General features: G+C 49.0%; 1 long non-coding RNA gene and 1 other non-coding gene across 2 annotated transcripts; one reads left to right on the top strand and one right to left on the bottom strand.

Annotated features, from left to right (window-relative positions):
• The first annotated feature begins 1905 nt into the window (after positions 1-1905).
• Trnaa-cgc (transfer RNA alanine (anticodon CGC)) lies at positions 1906-1979 on the top strand. The gene has a single exon. It is a non-coding gene; the product is annotated as a tRNA-Ala (tRNA).
• Positions 1980-12599: 10620 nt separating this feature from the next.
• LOC144367052 (uncharacterized) lies at positions 12600-17096 on the bottom strand. Its single transcript, XR_013426260.1, has 2 exons — positions 16789-17096; positions 12600-13400 (listed from the first exon to the last, which is right to left on the bottom strand). It is a non-coding gene; the product is annotated as an uncharacterized LOC144367052 (long non-coding RNA).
• Positions 17097-17905: the final 809 nt, after the last annotated feature.

Here is a 17905-nt window from a genome sequence, read left to right as displayed (position 1 = left end):
AAAATTACTTGACAAGTCTGAACTTTGTTTTTTGTTTTTTGGGGGGTTTTTTTGTACCAAGGATTGAACCATGGTGCTTAACCTCTGAGCCACATCCCCAGTACATTTTAGTTTTTATTTTGAGTCAGGGTCTCACCAAGTTGCTAAGGACCTCAGTAATTTGCTGAGGCTGACCTCGAACTTGTGATCCTTCTGCCTCAGCCTCCCGAGCTGCTAGGATTGCAGGTGTGCACCACCATGCCCAGTCAACAAGTCTGAATATGAAGGAAATTTTTTTAACATCCAGTCAGCCTAAATCGCTATCAGATTCTTATCCCCTACTCTTCCCTCCGACGTTATCATCGGAGTTCCTGAGCATGGCTAAACTCTGAGTCTGGCAGGTTCTTCACACATCCGCTCTTTGCTACTGTAACTTCCACACATTCCGTGACCCTCTCAGCCCCTGTGGGTGTCAAGAATACACCTTCCAACCTTGGAGAGAATATATTGCTGCCCCCTTTCGGCTAAAAGCGATTCCACTTCTTTTTGTGGTACAATCCCCTTTGCACAAATATGTCTGATGTGAATTTTCACATATTAATTAACCGCATTCACTGGTCTGTCAAGACAACACTCAGGAAATGAAGGCCGCTTTCCTTTGATCACCGCCTGGTATAAACTCTCTACTGTTCCAGAAATTCATGTTAATGTCGTTCTATCCCTTTTTTTTTTTTTTCCAGTGATGAAAATAAGAACACCGAGGCCCTCCATTGTAACTGTATTCTGCGCAATGCTAGTGTGGCATTCTGCGGGGAGGAGGGGAGAGAGAAAGAATTCCTTAGCTTCCAGAAGCCAGAGAGTGCTGCCAAGCTGCCCCAGAGCACACACCACTGGAGTGAGAAGGGCCGGCAGAGTCTGATGGGATCAGGGTTGTTGAAAGAGTCTGCAAGGAGCCAGACGCAGTGGCGAATGATGTCATCTCAGTGGCTCAGGAGGCTGAGGCAGGAGGATCACGAGTTCAAAGCCAGCCTCACTCAGCAACTTAGCGAGGCCTTAAGCAACTCCGTGAGACCTTGTCTCTAAATAAAAATATTAAGAGGGCTGAGGATGTGGCTCAGGGGGTAAGCACCCGGGGGTTCAATCCCCAGTTCCAGAAAAAAAAAAAAAAAAGAGCTTTTGAGGAGAATCCTCGAGGCAGACCAAACTGCCAGCCACAGACAGGAATGAATGTGGACCGGCCTCACACCTCTGCTCCTCAAGCCTCCCTCTTTCACTCTTGTACCTGTAGAGATGCACCTGGACAGGGAGTTGCATAGCCATTCCCAGAAAAGAGACCCCCAACATCTATTGTAGACGCAAATGCTGCTCACAGCTCTGCAGAGAAGCGCTCCTGGTCTTTGTTTAAATGACGTTGAAGAATGATCATGAAAAGCAGCAAAACAAAACTTCTCTGAAGAGCGCCGTTCTCCTTGCGCGGGTGCCCCTGTGCGGCTGGAGTTGTGAAGCTCCCCAGAGCGGGAGATTGGCAGGTTGGGAGCCCTGCCCGACGGCCCCACTTCGCATCTTTACCTTAATTGCTTCCCTGAGCATATGTATCTGGAGCACTGTATCAACAACAACCCAAAACAACAGGAGGGAGACGCACTTTTTACAGGGAATTCTGTGGCAAGTGGGAAACTCGCCAGCCACACTCCAGAAGCTGCGCCCAGCCTTCCCCAGGGCTCGAGGCCAAGTAGAAGCCTGGGAATGGGTGGGCTGGGGCCCCCGGTGCTCTGCTGCAAGTCAGGGAGCTGCCACCCACTCACCTCTATGAGGGGGAGGACACACGGTACAGTGTGTGGGGCCAGGGGGCTTCATCTGAGCTGCATTCATCTGAGGACAGTCTTAGTAAATGAGGAATTTAGAGGAAAATAAATCTTTTGTGGCTGGGGATGTAGCTCAGCTGGTAGAGTGCTTGCCTCGCATGCACAAGGCCCTGGGTTCAATCCCCAGCACCACAATAAATAAATAAATCCTTTGACCCTAACCTCACTTTATAAACACTACTTTTCTTTTTTTGGGGGTGGGGGGGATCTCGGGATGGAACTCGGGGATGCTTAACCATGGAGCCACATCTCCAGCCCTTTTTTGTATTTTATTTAGAGACAGGGTCTCACTGAGATGCTTAGTGCCTCACTTTTGCTGAGGTTGGCTTGGAACTTTCAACCCTCCTGCCTCAGCCTCCAGAGCCACTAGAATCACAGGAATGCACCACTGGTGCCCAGCTAAAAATGCTACTTTCTTTCATAAGAAATCATGATGTTACATGAGTCTACACAGTCTGTAGGGGGTGGCCTCCGTGGCAGATGCCTTGTACATGGCTCCCACGTAAGGCGTGAGCTGCTGTTACTCCATAAATATTTATGGGTAACTGTAATCCTCCCTCATTACAAGGATTTCTGTGCTCACTTTACAACGGTGTTGATGCTCTGTTAGGTTAGAAGTCATATCTCCTATGTGTGTTCCTGACCCTCAAGAAAACCTGCTACTGTCCCCCTTTTTGTGGATGAAGAGCAGAGTTACATTGGGGGGGGCTGTGGAAATGGTAGGCCCAACCAGTCTCACTGCCTGACCTGCAATCTGGTACCCATTAAAAGTATCTGGGGGACCTTTGTTTGTTGGTGAGATTTTCCCAAGAAAGTTTGAGATTCCTGGCTCTACCCCAATTGGCCCCAAATCTAGGATGGTGGGTTCAACTGAGCTGTTATATAGTCTCCCTCCACCTTGAAAGGAATTAATGCATGCACTTGAATTTTAGCCATTTTTTCTTAAACATCATTCGTGTACATTCTCTTCTTTGCTAGCTGCGAGTCTTTGCTATATTTTTCTTTTATTGATTTGAGAATCGCTGGTTTAATGGTTAATTTAATGACTATTGACTGCTTAGGGGAAACAGGTTGGTGCTTCCGATCACGTGAAACTTACATTTTAGGGGGAGACAGAAAGTAAAAATAGTCACTTAGAATAGGGAGTCCTGGTTCAAAAAGGAAAGTGCAGATCTCAGATGTGGGGTGGTAAGAGCAGGACCGGCTGGGGAGTGATCTTTGCTCTGACGTGTCTGTGCCACAAGGAAGCATCCCCAGGAGACGTGCTTGGCAGGACACCACCTGGCAGCAGATGTGGGAGAGAGGAAGGAAGGAAGAGTTCTGTCCCTGAAGTGCACACGAGAAACTGTGTGTGTGACTTTTTGCCCCATCCCCACCCTGCAATGCCTCCTCCATGTATTCCTCAGCCCCAGGAGGAAGCAGCCTTGGGAGAAGAGGGATCCGGGGAAACATCAACCAAAGCCCTCTGGAGCACGTGGAGAGGGGAACTTGACCCACTGCTGGGCCTGGAGCCACTTCTACAATTGAAAAAGGTGCTGTGGGCTGCAGGTCAGGTCACGGTCCTTCTGGATGGTTCTGGATTGGCTCAGTAGGCACCATGGACAAGATGCCCTGGGCAAGTGCCCCGGTGACTTCGAGCCTGGTGGAGTACTTGTGAAGAGCTGATAAAATGAAGCATTTGGGGCTCAGGAGCCAGGCAGCAGGGAGCACGGAGAAGACATAGGAACCATTGTTATTAGCTAAGCATCAGCTCCCCAACCAGACACACCTCTCCCCAAAAATGTACCGACATACAGAGCACCCCCTAGGCCCAGCACTTTTATCCAAGAGGATGCAGGTGGGCACAGTGGCCCACACAGCGGCTTGGGAGGCTGAAGGAGGAGGATTGCAAGTTCAAAGCCAGACTCCGCAATTTAGCAAGGCCCTGGGCAACTCAGTGAGACTCTGTCTCTAAATAAAATACAAAAAGGGCTGGGAGGTGGCTCAGTGGTTAAGCACTTCTGGGTTCAATCCCCAGTAGCCTCCCCAAAAAAATTGCAATCAAATGTGTCCTGAGATGGAACCAGGAACTTCAGGCTGCCATGAGACCTGAGAAGCCCAGCCACCCAGGGCCTCGCAGGGAGAGCCCCCTATCCTCTGGACAGAGAGGAACAACTGCTGCCCAGCACATCTGCTCATTCAACAAATGCTTCCAGGGTTCTATTTGCTTTTATCACATTCTCTATGTTTCCTAAACCCAGATTACTGGAAATAACTACATAACCACATAAAGGTCTTCTCAGTGATCTCATTCATATATATATATATATATATATATATATATTTTTTTTTTTTTACGGCCAATCTGGTTGCTGAAATAAATTTCTAAATCATATGATCATGACATGATTTCTAAATTCAAAACCCCCTGCCGACCCGCACAGGATTGCTGGTCCTCCCTGGCACAGCCGCACACGGGGTGCAGCAGGATTGCTCCGGAGGTGAAGCGCGCCTGGAGCGCTGAGAGCATCCGACTGCTGGGTGCCGCTCTGCAGAGCAGAGGCCAACGGCTAGCAAACAGTGCCACCCCATGGCACCCAGCTCCGAACTATTCGCATGCAGGCTCTGCAAAGTCCGAGCATCCTGGGAGAGTCAGAGCAAAGGAGTCCTCTGGATCTTGCAGACAGTGGAGCCCAGGGTACAGAGCTGCTGCTCTGAGTGACAAACCAAGCCAGACAGCATGGGCCTGAGGAGACCAACACACTCCTGGATGCTTCGGGCCCAAGACCTCAGCCCAGCCTTGGCAGATGGGAGTGGGCAGCTGTGTCACCCATGAGGCAGGGACACAGTCGAGTCAGGATTCAAGTTCAAGTGTGTCTGACACCAGAGGCCACTTCTGACACCAGGGAACAGAGAGGACCCTTGGATAGTGAGAGGCAAATGGGAAGGGCCACTGAACACAGAGAGAACACCACCTTGGACTGTGCTGTGTGTCTGGAGGGTGTCAGGGATTGGTGACTCGTGCGTGGCTCACTGGAGTCTGATGCGGGCTTTGCCCTAGGCGCTGGCTGTCCTGGCCACTGGAAGGAACCTGGCTTCCCTTGGCCCAAGGGGAGCTGGGCTCCCGCGGGTGACACTGGGTTGCTCCGGGTTGCCTCACCCCTGTGCCAACAATTCCCTGCCTGAAACTCCCTCGTCTACCGCGCCCAGGTCGGTCCTGTTTTTCTGTTTAGACTCTGACCGGCATAAAGCCACTAGCAAGTTTCCAACGGGCAAATGATGTCATCGTATTTCTGTTTTTGAAGGAAATAGCCCTGGCTGCTATGCCGAAGGATTTTACTAGGGTAAAGGTAGAAGCAGGACGTTCAATCAGAAAGCTTCTATATGGTCCTCGAGACAGAGGGGTGTCCTGGACAGAGGGGCTGTGGTGACACAGAGCAGACCGACTTGGGGGACATTGGGAAGCAGCGATGGGTGGAATGAGGTGCTAGAGAGGAAAATGGAGGAGTCGGCCCCTGGGTGCTGGCCAGAGCAGCTGGGCAAAGGAGGAGGAGCCACTTTCAAGAGGGGAGAAGCAGGAACTTGGCTTTGGAGACGTCTATTCCTGAATGTCCAGGACTGCAGAGCTACTGATGCTCAAAGCAGGGGGAAGCAGGAGGCATCCTTTCCAATTTTGTCTGGGACTCAAACAGATCCCTTCTGAAAGACCCTTCTGAGTTTTTATGGGGACAATCTGTTCTTTTCAGAACGCTGGCCTCGAAGCCACCACCGTGGGAACAAGGCCGAGATGTGCGTTCACGGTCGGCCAGTTGACTCTCAGGTTTGTTCAGGTGGCAGAGACTTTGGAAGCCACAGTCATCTTGTTGAACGCTTAGCACTACCGTGGGTGTATTTTATTCTCTTATGAATAAATTATCCCAGGAACAATTTGCATATGGTTCTCCGCCCTTGGAAAACATAGCAGTTGAAGAAGAAAACACATGTGGCCAGACAGAGAGGAATTTCCTAAACCTATCTGCGAAGTCCAACGTGCAGGCTGAGATGTGTGAGGCACGACTGGGATGGTGGGCAGAGCTGGGTGGGTGGGGGACTGACACTGAATGTCCTCACATTCTCACCACAATCACCGAAAACACTGTAGAGGAAAAAACCTAGCCGATACCCCGCCCCTGCTGATCTGTGCAAGCTTGTTTTCTCTGGAAATCTTTCTCCTGCCTTGTTTGGGAGCACCTTGGTCCCCTGGGCACCAGGTTCCTCCTGGATCACCGAGAGCCACCATCTATTTGGACACCACCAAGGACAGGCAAAGGGCAGTGGGTGATAGCACAGGCAACCTCTTCCCTGGGAGAAACTCTGACCTTCTTCTAGACCAAAGAGGGAGAAGTCCCTGCCTGTGGCTTAGGAGGTGTGTCCTGATGACTCCCAGGGTGACCCGGAGGCACTGCTGCTCAGATTTCTATTCAAAGCAATTTATTCACAGGCATCAGTGTGATATGGCTGAAGAGGTCCCCGCCAAGCCTCTGGGTGCTTCCATCAGGGCCCTTCCCAAATGCTTGGCCAAGGCTCCTCAATGGCTCAGGGGGCTTCTCCTAGAAGTTGTGAGAATCCATAAAAGCACTCCTTGCAACAGTGTTATCTGGTAAATAGGTGCATTAAGAAACTGTCCAGAAATAACTTTTTTTTTTTTTTTTTTTTGGTACCAGTGATTGAGCTCAGGAGCATTTTACTGCCGAGTCCATGAGTCGCTTCCTCAACCCTTTTTAGTTTTCATTTTGAGACAGGTTCTCCATAAGTTACTTAGAGCCTCCCTGAGTTGCTGAGGCTGGCCTTGAATTTGCAATCCTCCTGCCTCAGCCTCCCAAATTGTTGGGATTACACACCCAGCCAGAAATAACTTTTTGAGGCCCCTGTGGTCATTCTTCTTCTTGCAAAAGAGAAGTTTTATGCCCCAGTTTCACCACAAGAAATCAAGTCATGCAGGGCGGTGACATTACCCCACTGACAGGTCTTATGATGTGCCTGGGAAGCAATTAAGTTTCTTGATCCATTTTCCTCCAGAATGCTGTGCTCATTGACAAAAAATATAGCAATACCCTCCAGAAGAGCAGGATTCTGAAACCAGCTGTCGGAAAATCCATTAGGAGTAACAGTTCATCAGGGTTGGCGTAGCCACACGCAATAGTGCTAAGAAATTTTATTTTTTTCAACTAGGCCGTGGAGAAGTATTTGTATAATATTATGTGGAAAATGGGAATCAAAACAGAATGTTGCACTCATTACATATTTTTTTGTTGTTGTTGTTGGTTTGTTTGGTTTGGTTTGGTTCCGAGGATTGAACCCAGGGGCACTTTACCACTGAGTTACATCCTCAGCCCTTTTGACTTTATTTTTATTTTGAGACAGGGTCTTGCCAAGTTGCTTAGGGCTTTGCTAAGTTGCCGATACTGACCTCAAACATGATCCTCTTGCCTCCAGAGTTGCTGGCACACGTGGTTTTTATAAAGGCAAAGAAATACTCCAAGGTGCTAACTGTGGGTTTCTTCAGACTGGAGACCATGAGCACTTTTTATTATTTATTTTATTTTTTTTTTAATTCTTCCTTCTGTGAATCTGCACCTTCTGCTCGATCTGCAATTGGCACCTTGGGGTCATGAGCCAGGGCTCTGTCAAAACTCCCCCTCCCCCAAGCACACATGCATGTGCTCGCAGAAGGGACGTTCTAGCCAAGATACCAAACCAGGAGACAGAAGACACTGCTGAGACCTAGCTTGGCCATGTTTTTTTGGATGACAAGTGCCTCATGGGTGATGTCCCATCCCTCATTTGTCAACAAAAGGCCTGAAGCTCAGAGGAGCCAGAACATTGGCTCCTTTGCTGAAGGTGAAAGTTCCAAGTGGACAGAGCCCTCGGATGTACCTACAGGATCCAGGCCACTTCCCGGGGGGCTGTATTGAGTCCAGCCAGGTCCCCGGGATACAATCATGGGCAAGGACAAGCCCTGCACTCGTGGAGCTGAGTTGTGGGAAAGACAGACAATGATCCCAGCAACACAAGAGCCAAAGCTGAACACGCCCCGCCAGTGGCCTGGGGTCTCAGAAGCAGAGCCCAGTCGCAGACTCTCACCAGCCCTCCCTCGGGAGGACACAGCTCTCACCTGCGCTAACGCAGCAGCAAATGCAAACCCATCAAATGAAAGGCCCAAGACAACTTAGCAATAGCGAAGCTGTTGGTGCTGCAAAGGGCTCCCCCGGCGGGCCCTGCCATCCCAGCGGAACTGACTGCACAACTGGTGCCCAGGAGGCACATTCTCAGCTCTTGAGTCAGCTCCAGTACCTGGACCTGGGGACAGCTGTGTAGAGGCGCCCAGCACCCAACCGTCCACCAAGAGCAGAGCCCAGAGGGTCTCGGCCTCCAACCTACCTGGGATGGTCAGTCAATGTGGGCGCCCGAGGCAGCTGGCCTTGGAAGAGATGATTTTTTTTTCCTGCTTTTAAAGACATAAGCCCACAGGGTGCGGAGGCTGAGGCCAGCCTCAGCAATTGAGTGAGGTCCTAAGCAACTGAGTGAGACCGCTTTTAATTTAAAGGGCTGGGGAGACGGCTCAGTGGCTAAATGCTCCTGGGTGCCATCCTTGGTACCTAAATAAATAAATAAACTTAATTAAATAAGTAAATTTAATTAAAAATGAAAAGTTAGACCATCGTGGAGAATTAAAGAGCCATACTTAATCCTAAATAGCCATCCACCCAGACCCCAGGCACCCAGCCCTTGGTTCCCCAACAGCAGCGTCTTGAAAGAAAATAGCCCCGCACAGCCTGACGAAGACACTGGAACCGTCCCCCGGTCTCATTCAGATCCCTCTTGCTTCATGCCTGTTTGGATGTGTGACAAGCCTATAGATTGTGGCACATGCGTCCTCACACTCTCACCTGTGTGAACAGAGACTCGGTCTCTGAAAGGAACCCCTGCCCGGACCCCAACTCCCTAACCCCAGCCCACACTCATCAGTTCTCTTGCTATTACTTTGTCATTTCAAGAATGTGGCACAAATGGGATCACATGATGCGCAACCCCTTAGGACTAGCTCCTTTCCACCCGGCGATTCTCTGGGGATTCATCCAAGTTGTTGTGTATCAACTGTTCCTCTTTATTGCTCAACAGTGTGTGGTCTCATGAGACTTTAAGAGAAGAGAGTGTCGGGCCGCGGTGGCGCACGCCTGTCATCCCAGTGGCTCGGGAGGCTGAGGCAGGAGGATCGCGAGTTCAAAGCCAGCCTCAGCAACCATGAGACGCTAAGCAACTCAGTGAGACCCTGTCTCTAAATAAAATACAAAATAGGGCTGGGGATGGGGCTCAGAGGTCAAGTGCCCCTGAGTTCGATCCCTGGTACGCACCCCCCACCAAAAAAGGTAACTTGTCACTTTTCAGATGAAGGGAGGATTTCCCCTGCAGAAATCCATATAGCACACAAACGAAAACAAACTCTTGCGTATCTCTAGCTCTTAAAAATCCTATAGGATTATACGCTTTTTTTGTGTCTTTCTTGAGAAACGAACTTAATCCTGAGCATGCAAAACTTTGGCAAAACTTATCACCTTTTATTTTATTGCAATTAAATAATCTCCCCCAATACACTAAAAGTTATAGAAGTCGTCTTTATTATTTCTCTTTAAAGTTATTTATGCGCAGGATGTAACTTACATCTTATTTCTATTTTATTTTCTTTTCCCCTTGGCTAAAAGGCTGCCCGTTCGTCTCTTATATTGGCTTGTTTTTTTATTGTGCTACCGCTGTAATATATAGTCTTTATTTTATGAGTTTACACCTTGTATTAAATTATGTTCATATAAGACTTGCAAGAAAAATAGCTTTTCAGCTTACTTGGGAATTTGAGAGACTTAATTTTGGAAGCTTGATTCTCAAGAAGGAAATCAATCTGAAAGTACGGTGTCAGAGAAAGACAGCTGTTTGTGAGGGTGCTCACATCTGTCCTGGGGACCCCCTTTTTTTCTGTGACAGTTAAGGACACAAGAAGACACTTTTCAGGAGACATAGTTGCCAGGGGCAGAGACCCAGGGAAGGGCTATTGCTGTAGGGACCCTCTGGAGGGACGGGTACCCCCATGGCCAGCTGTCGGGTCTGTGTCATGCTCTAGGCAGATTCACTCCTAGTCTTGATGCTGCCCCGCCCCCACCTGGGGACGTGAGTTCAGATTCTGATGACCAGCTCTGCCCCACTCTGGATGCAGGACAAGGCTCAGTCTCTTCCCCATCTGTGGGGCCCCTGCCCATGGCCTCCAGCTCACAGGCTGGCGGGTGACTCAAGCTGGTCAGTGTGCCAGGGGTTCGGGGAGGATGGGGAGAGTCAAGGCCATAGGGGGTCCATGCAGAAAATTCCCTTTGGTCAGGCTGAAGGGTCCATGCCACGGCAGGTCACCTGTAAACATCACCACAGTGAGAGGGTTGGTCATCTCAGGTGCCTAGCAGGCACGGACACTGAGCCGGAAGAGAGCTACATACCGTAAATGACAGCTCCTGAGGCCCATGTCCCTCGACTGCTGTTCAACAACCAGAATGCAAGGTCCGGAGAGCAGGAGGTCTGTGGCTCACTCCTGGACCCTAGGACAGGCCTTCTCTGTCATGCATTCTCCATTCACACTGCTGACTGAGTGGATAGTGTTGCACGGAATAGTACCATGCAACCCCGAAACAGCACTCTGGGTATATGCTTGAGAGAAGTGTGCACAAAGGTCCACCAGATGGGGGTTTTCAGAGCCTGGTATTCCTAACAGATGGGAGTACTCAGAGCGCAGTATTCCAAATAGTCAAGAGTGCTCAGAGCACAGTTCTCTAAACAGACAGGAGTGCTCAGAGCACAGTACTCTAAACAGACAGGAGTGCTCAGAGCACAGTACTCTAAACAGACATGAGTGCTCAGAGCATAGTATTCCAAACAGACAGGAGTGCTCAGAGCATGGTTTTCCAAATAGTCACAAGTGGAAGTAACCTGGTGCCATCAACATCAGGGACAGGTGAGCTGTGAAGAGTACACACGTGAAATACTGCTTCAGGATGAAAAAGTAAGTGTGTGGCACAGCCACAAGGTGACCCTCAAAGCAAGAAAGCAAGACATTGAGCAGAGGGACTCAGACACATCAAAGTTCACACCGGAGAAGTTCAGAAGCCCAGGGCAGGCTGTGCAAATTTATGGTGACAGAAGCCAGGAGTGTGGTTCTCATGGTAAGTGACATCACTAGACTGGGACCTGGAAAAGCCTACTGGGGTCCTGCAAATGCTCCACATGACACGGGATGGGACCTCACAGGTGCACACATGCATCAAAATTCCCTAAGCTGTATGTGTAGGATTTGTGTACTTCACTGTATATAATAAGCCTAAATTTCAAAAAGTCCTGTGTTTTAGGGGCCTAACACAGGGTAATTTCTAGAGCCATGAAGACATACTTTTCTGTGTGTGTGTGTGTGTGTGTGTGTGTGTGTGTGTGTGTGTGTGTGCGCGCGCGCGCGAGCACACGAGCTCCAGGGATTGAACCCAGGGCCTTGCGCATGTTAAGTAAACACTCCACCACTGAGCTATAGCCCTGACTCTTTAAAATTTCATTTTGAGACAGAGTCTTGCTAAATTATCCAATCTGGCCTCAAACTTGCGATCCTTCTGCCTCAGCCTCCCCAGCAGCTGGGATTGCAGGTGTGCACCGCTGGTCCTTGCAGTAAACATTTTCTTTATCCTACAAAAGAAGTAGGAACCTCCCAAAACTCTTCCTTAGCATTTCCTTAGACGTTCTTGTTTGATGGGGTCTTGGGGTGAGGGCCCGAGTGTCGGCTCACAGCCTGTGAGCAGTGACTGGGCCATTCCTTATCTGCTTCTTCACAGGTGGGCAGTGGGCGTGGACTGCAGAGGCATCAGGCACCGTAGGCTCCTGCAGGGCTGTCCCAGAGGACCTGACTCAGTGCCCAGACCCCTGCTGATGTGCAGGGGCAGTGGTGGCCCATGGGGAAGCCTGGCTTACAGGGCATGCCAGGCAGAAGCCGATGCTCAGCACCCCCAGGGAGAACCCACGCTGGAGAAGTACTTTTGAGGCTAAAAGGAAGGCAATTGGAAAAATTGCACACAATAGAGCTTCCTGAAAAGAGAATGGCAGCATGCCCGGGGAACTTCCTTATTTCCATAAGCAGTGGACACAGTGAATCACACTCTATGTCACAATGCTACATATGGGCTAGATCAAAGAGCCAGAGGTTGAGCAGAACATGCATTGATCAGATAGAGACTGAGCTTCACAGGCATCACACCCTATGTTTGCTGGCTTTACTGAAGTAGTCTGTATTAAAGCTACTTCTAGTCCCTTGACTGATGCATGGATAGCAAACATGGTCCATCCACACAAAGGAATATTGTTCAGCCATAAAAAGCAACAAAGCACTGGCATATGCTGCAACATGGACTGACCTTGGAAACATCATATTTTGCAAAAGTGGAAGGTCACAGGAGGCCATGTATAGTATGAATCTATTTAGTGAAATGTGCAGAATTATAAAAAAGAAAAAAAAATGGAGACAGAAAGTAGTTGCCGGAGTGGCAGAGGGTGAGGGGCATAGTTGCTGACTGGGTGCAGGGTCTCCTTCTAGGGAGATGAAAATGTTTGAAACCAGGTAGAGGTAAGAGTTGAATAGCGTTGTGAATGAACTAAATACCACAAGATGGTTTTATTTTGTTGGTACTCAGGATTGAACCTAGGGACACATAACCACCAAGCCACATGTCCAGCCCTTTTTATTTTATTTTTTTATTTTGAGACAGAGTCTTGGTAAGTTGTTTAGGGCCTTCCTAAATTGTTTAGGCTGGTCTCGAACTTGTGATCCTCCTGCCTCAGCCTCTCCATCCACTGGGATTACAGGTGTGCACCACTGCACTCAATTGAACAGTGGACCTTCCAATGGTGAATTTTATGTTATGTGAATTCCATCTCCATTGAAAAATCTGTTTTATAAAGATCTTTACCGTGTTCACTCATCCATTCATGATGTCCTGAATTCACTCATCCTTCCATCAAGGCTTAGTTTTCAGTGCCAGGCACATGTCAGGAACTGATCCACAGAGGAATCGAGAGCCATGTGGTTCGTGTTCTGGAAAAGTCTACATTCAGCATGGGGGTCTCAATGGGTCCAGGTCTCTAATATAGATGCTTAGGTCCCTGTGCAGGGATCTGAGTCAGGAGGCTGAGACCGGCTCAGCGTCTGGATTTTTAAAACACTCACAGTCATTCTGGTGACCAGCTAGGACCAGCCCTTGAGTAAGTGTTCGAGCCAACCTCAAGCTCATCAGAGACTTGCAGATGAAGGCAAGTCCCTGAACTTTCTGGGTGGGAACCCGCAGAGCACAATTTGGTTTCCCTGCCCACCTGAGCTCTGGTCTGTCCATTTAAATTGGTGTATTGTTGGCCTCTGGCCACTAGGTGGCAGGAGTAAAATGGGTTTGACTTGCCGTTGCGTGGACCAATAGAGAACTCGCTCCATTTTCCTGTGCTTCCAGGGCAGATGCAGATGGAAAATCCAGCCTTAGAAAGAGAAAAGGACTGATGAAGTCTCTGGGGGGAATTTGCAGTTTAGTCCCTAGGATTCATTCAGGAAGCCTGGCGCCCGCCCCCCCCCCCCCCCCCCCCCGTGTGCCAGAAACATTTCTGAAACAGTTTGTGTGCTGGGAGCCTTGGATTCTGGACAAGTTCATACAGGAGGCGGAGCCTGAGCAGAGATGGACAGGATGGTGTGCAGGACCAAAAGGGAGAGCTGCTCCCCGGGCCTGGCCTGCACAGTTGTGTTCTGACAGGCAGGAAAGTGATTTATTTCCCAACTTAAGCAAACTTGCTCAGGTTGGTAGGAGACCCGTCTCAAATTCTTTTTTTTTTTTTTTTTGGTGCTGGGGATTGAACTAGGGGTGCTTAACCATGAGCCACATCCCCAACCCTTTTAAATATTTTATTTAGAGACAGGGTCTCGCTGAGTTCCTTTGGGCCTCACTAAGTTGCTGGAGCTGGCTTTTGAACTCAGGATCCTCCTGCCTCAGCCTCCTGAGCGCTGGGGATTACAGGCGTGCACCACAGTGCCCCATAGTCTCAAATTCTTATAAGAAACACGCTCAACTGTCCAAACTTAAAGAATGGACTAAGAGAGACTACGTAAGGTAGAGCAAAAAATGAGGCTTTGCTGACCATCTCGCAAGATTTATGCATCTGGGGGAGTGGATATCCATCAGCATTTTATACCCTGGAGTTCAAGGTCCCTCCCCAGTTTCTCATGGAGTGCACAATCTTCCAATGTTGCCTTCGTTTTACTGTCTCCTATTGGGTTATTGAAAGAAATATGCCTTTAGTTGCCCCACCTCCCTTTGTTCTCTTGGGCTGGGAGGGTCTCTTTGGGACTGAGTGCACTTTGCACATGTGAAGTTGATCTCTGTTGGTTAGGCCACCTGTCCCCCCACCATCTGTTTTATAAAGATCTTTACCGTGTTCACTCACCCATTCATCTTGCAAGATTCATCTTGACCTGTTTGTCAAGGGGTTGTGAATTTTTCCCACTCTGGTATTACCTGCTTGGAATGTTCTACTCTGCTCTCTCTTCCTGCTGCTTTTCCCAAGTAATTATACCTTGAAGGCTAGATACTATATTCTAAAAGTGGACCACTGGGCTTTCTTTCTCCCTCTCTGACCAGACTCTCTGAGTGCAGTTTCACGCTTTAGTCAAATGCATTCATTCATTCTGGAGATACTTATGATTCATAGTAGCATTTTTCATATCAGCCAAAACACACACACACACACACACACACACACACACACCACACACACACACACACACACACACACACACAAAACCCAATGTCCATCATGGATGAAGGGATAAATAAAATGTGTCACACACACATCAAGGAATACTATTCAGCAGGAAAAAGAAATGGAGCACCACAGGTGCACACAGAAGAACCTTGAAAATGTCACCAAGTGAAAGAAGCCAGTCATAAAAGATCATGTACATGTATGAATCTGTAGAGACAAAAGCAGATTAGTGCTTATCTAGGGTGAGGACACTCAGCTGGGATGACTGCTAATGGGTAGGGTGTTTTTTTATTTTGCTTTAGTACTGGGGATTGAACCCAGGGGTGCATAACCACTGAGCCACATCCCCAGCCCTATTTCTTATTTTATTTAGAGAAAGGGTCTCACTGAGTTGCTTAGTGCCCCGCTGAGGCTGAGGCTGTCTTTGAATTTGCCATCCTCCCATCTCAGCCTCCTGAGCCACTGGGACTATGGGCATGCCCCACTGTGCCTGGCTCCCAGCCATTTTTTGTATTTTTGTTTTTAGAGACAGGGTCTCACTGAGTTGCTTAGGGCTTTGCTAAGTTGCTGAGGCTGGCTTTGAACTCGTTATCCTCCTGCCTTGGCCTTCTGAGCAGGAGGTGCTCAGGGGTGCACCACCACACCTGGGCCATGGTGTTTCTTTTTGCAGTAATAAAAATGTTGTAGAATCAGATAGTGGTGACAGTCACATGACTTGTGAGTGGGCTAAAAACCACTGAACTATACACTTGCAGTATGTGAACTACCTATCAATAAAGCTGTTATGAACAAATATCTATTGGCATCTCCACGTGTGTGTTCATAGGCAGTGGATTTAGCTAGCTGTAAGCAAGACAATAATCCTAGTCCCACAGTCTAGTGGGACCCAGATTCAGTAAAGAAAGAGATGTAAGGGGAAGAGGTAGAGCATTCAACTGTGAGAACTATTGGAGATAAAAACAGAGACAAAGATTATTGATTCCAGGCTGGCCGTCTGAGGAGGGCTGGCCTCCCTGAGGAGACAGCTGGAAGGCTGGGAGGGGTGGCCAGACGGAGGACCCCTGCAAGGACAGGCTTCCAGGTGGAGGCCATGACACACACACAGGTAAAGGCGGGTGCTCAGTCGAGGAGCACAGTCCGCCTTGAAAGTGGTGTCATCTCTGACTCTAGCTGTGCCTTGCTGGTGTACAGAAAGGCAACCCACTGGCTCCAGTGTGCAATCGTGTAGGAAAGGCACCTGGCTTGCATGGTGACCTTGGGTCCTGCAACCTTGCTGCAAGCTCTTTTTAGTTCCAAGAGGTTTTTCTCCCCCCAGGGTGGGGGTCGTGAATTCTTTGAGATTTTGTTTCCTAATCTGAGTACATTTTTTTTCCCCTTTTCCTATCTTATTGCATTGGCCTAGGAGTGGTAAGCGGCCCATCATCCTCTTCTTGTTCCTGATCACGGTGCCCCAGCCCTCCAATCCTAACAGCTGGAAGCTGACTGATGCTCACTGGAGACCGGGACTCCTATTGGATGGAGTGGGGAGGATACTTGCTGACTCTGCCCTGACTCTCTGACCAAGGGACATGACCACCTGCTGAGTGTTTGATTCCTCCAACCCAGAGCCTTATTAACTATCCCCACTCACCCCAGGCCCACAATCCTGCCTCCTTCCACCTCACCCCTGCCTGTGGGGGATCTTCATGAACTCTCCACAGAGGCTACCATCAAGCACACATGGCCTGGTCCATGTAGTGACACTCACCAGTCGTCCCACCCAAGGACCTCCCTAGACCAGATGCTCCTGAGGGCTTATGGTTTATAAGGGATCTGCAAAATTGGCCGTCCTTCATGGATGGAAGCCCTTACTCTCCAGTTAAAGGAAAGGCAGGGAGGGTCATTTTATCCATGTAGGAGCCTCTGACACTGCCCAGAGTTCCTGTTTGACTCAGTATTCACTTGGCACATGCTAACCTGTGGCCACACCTCTCCCTGTGCAAGAGAGAGCGTGGCATGGGAGTGACCAGTGAATCATCCTCACTTTGGTACCAGTGTTTTGCGGAGGGTGCTGTGAGAAGACACGGTGCTCTGGGAATAGACATTTCTTCCCACATCTTTCTCCACTTCTTACCTGCAGGATAAATCTCTCCAGAGAACATTCTGGAATTCTTCACCGATGTCGGCCACACAAAGCATGCTCGTTGTCCGTCATAGATATAATATCTTTGGAAATCTCCACCCAGCACGACTTACGGGCCTGTTTCTTCTCATAAATCTAGGCTGCCTGTCTCAGATCACATTCTGCTTTTCAAGCAATTTTACAGCTAAATCCTCCCACATCATTTGTGATAGTTGCTTCACAAAGACATTAAGCTAACTGTGATCTTTACGGAATTATGCGGCATTTATCACTTTCCTGTTTTTAGAATCCTTATCCTCTTCTAGTGGAGTTCTAAAAATATCAGTTAAGCCACCAACTAATTTCTAATCCTTTGCCTCTGTTACTATTGACAGATGGGCAGTTCATCTCTTAGCCTTTGTCCTTGCCTGATTAAGCAATTATTATCTTTTCCTGACAATTTGGCTGTTGACAGTGTGACCGTGTCTGGCTGGAACTCCAGGCCAAAAGGGATTCTTGCCTAACAGGCCGGAGACCCGCCCAGCCATCAAAAGCCCTGAGGTATCTGCATTTTCCAACCCTCTCTTGTTCTCTCTTTGCAAAGAAACCAACAAAAAGTAAAATATAGAATATTATTAAATTCTCCATCAATCAGTGCATGGTGTGGTGCAAAGTTGCGCCTCCCAATTTTGCGACTGGCTGAGGAAGTGGACACGCTGGTACAGTGCTCAGAACCCCCGCAAGATAGAGGCACTCACCATGCTTCCTGATGCGTCCCTCTGCCTTGGTCACAGGGTGCCTCATCACCTGAGGTTACACCCTTTCTCCCAGAAGCCTGTCAGGATGCAACACCCAGCCCCTTGGCCTAACTTTCGCAAAGGGACATACTGTCCTCGGGGCTCCTGGTCTGCATGCTGATGCAATCAGATTGCACTCCACTGTCCCCACTGCCCAGACCTGCTTCCCACAAGGCCTTGTCACAAACACACACCTCAAAAAGCCCCGTGCCTGCAACTCTCCATCTCAGGGAACCAGTGACAACAGTTGGTACCAAGCATGGCCCCGGGAAGTGAACTCCTGAATGAGGCCTTGGAGCGGGGTCATCTGCCATCTGGCCGTGATAATAGAC

This window comes from Ictidomys tridecemlineatus, chromosome 10, assembly GCF_052094955.1.
Source record: "Ictidomys tridecemlineatus isolate mIctTri1 chromosome 10, mIctTri1.hap1, whole genome shotgun sequence".
NCBI classification, from domain to species: domain Eukaryota; kingdom Metazoa; phylum Chordata; class Mammalia; order Rodentia; family Sciuridae; genus Ictidomys; species Ictidomys tridecemlineatus.
Note: the sequence above shows the minus strand (reverse complement) of the source record. Positions and strands in the feature narration are given on the sequence as shown.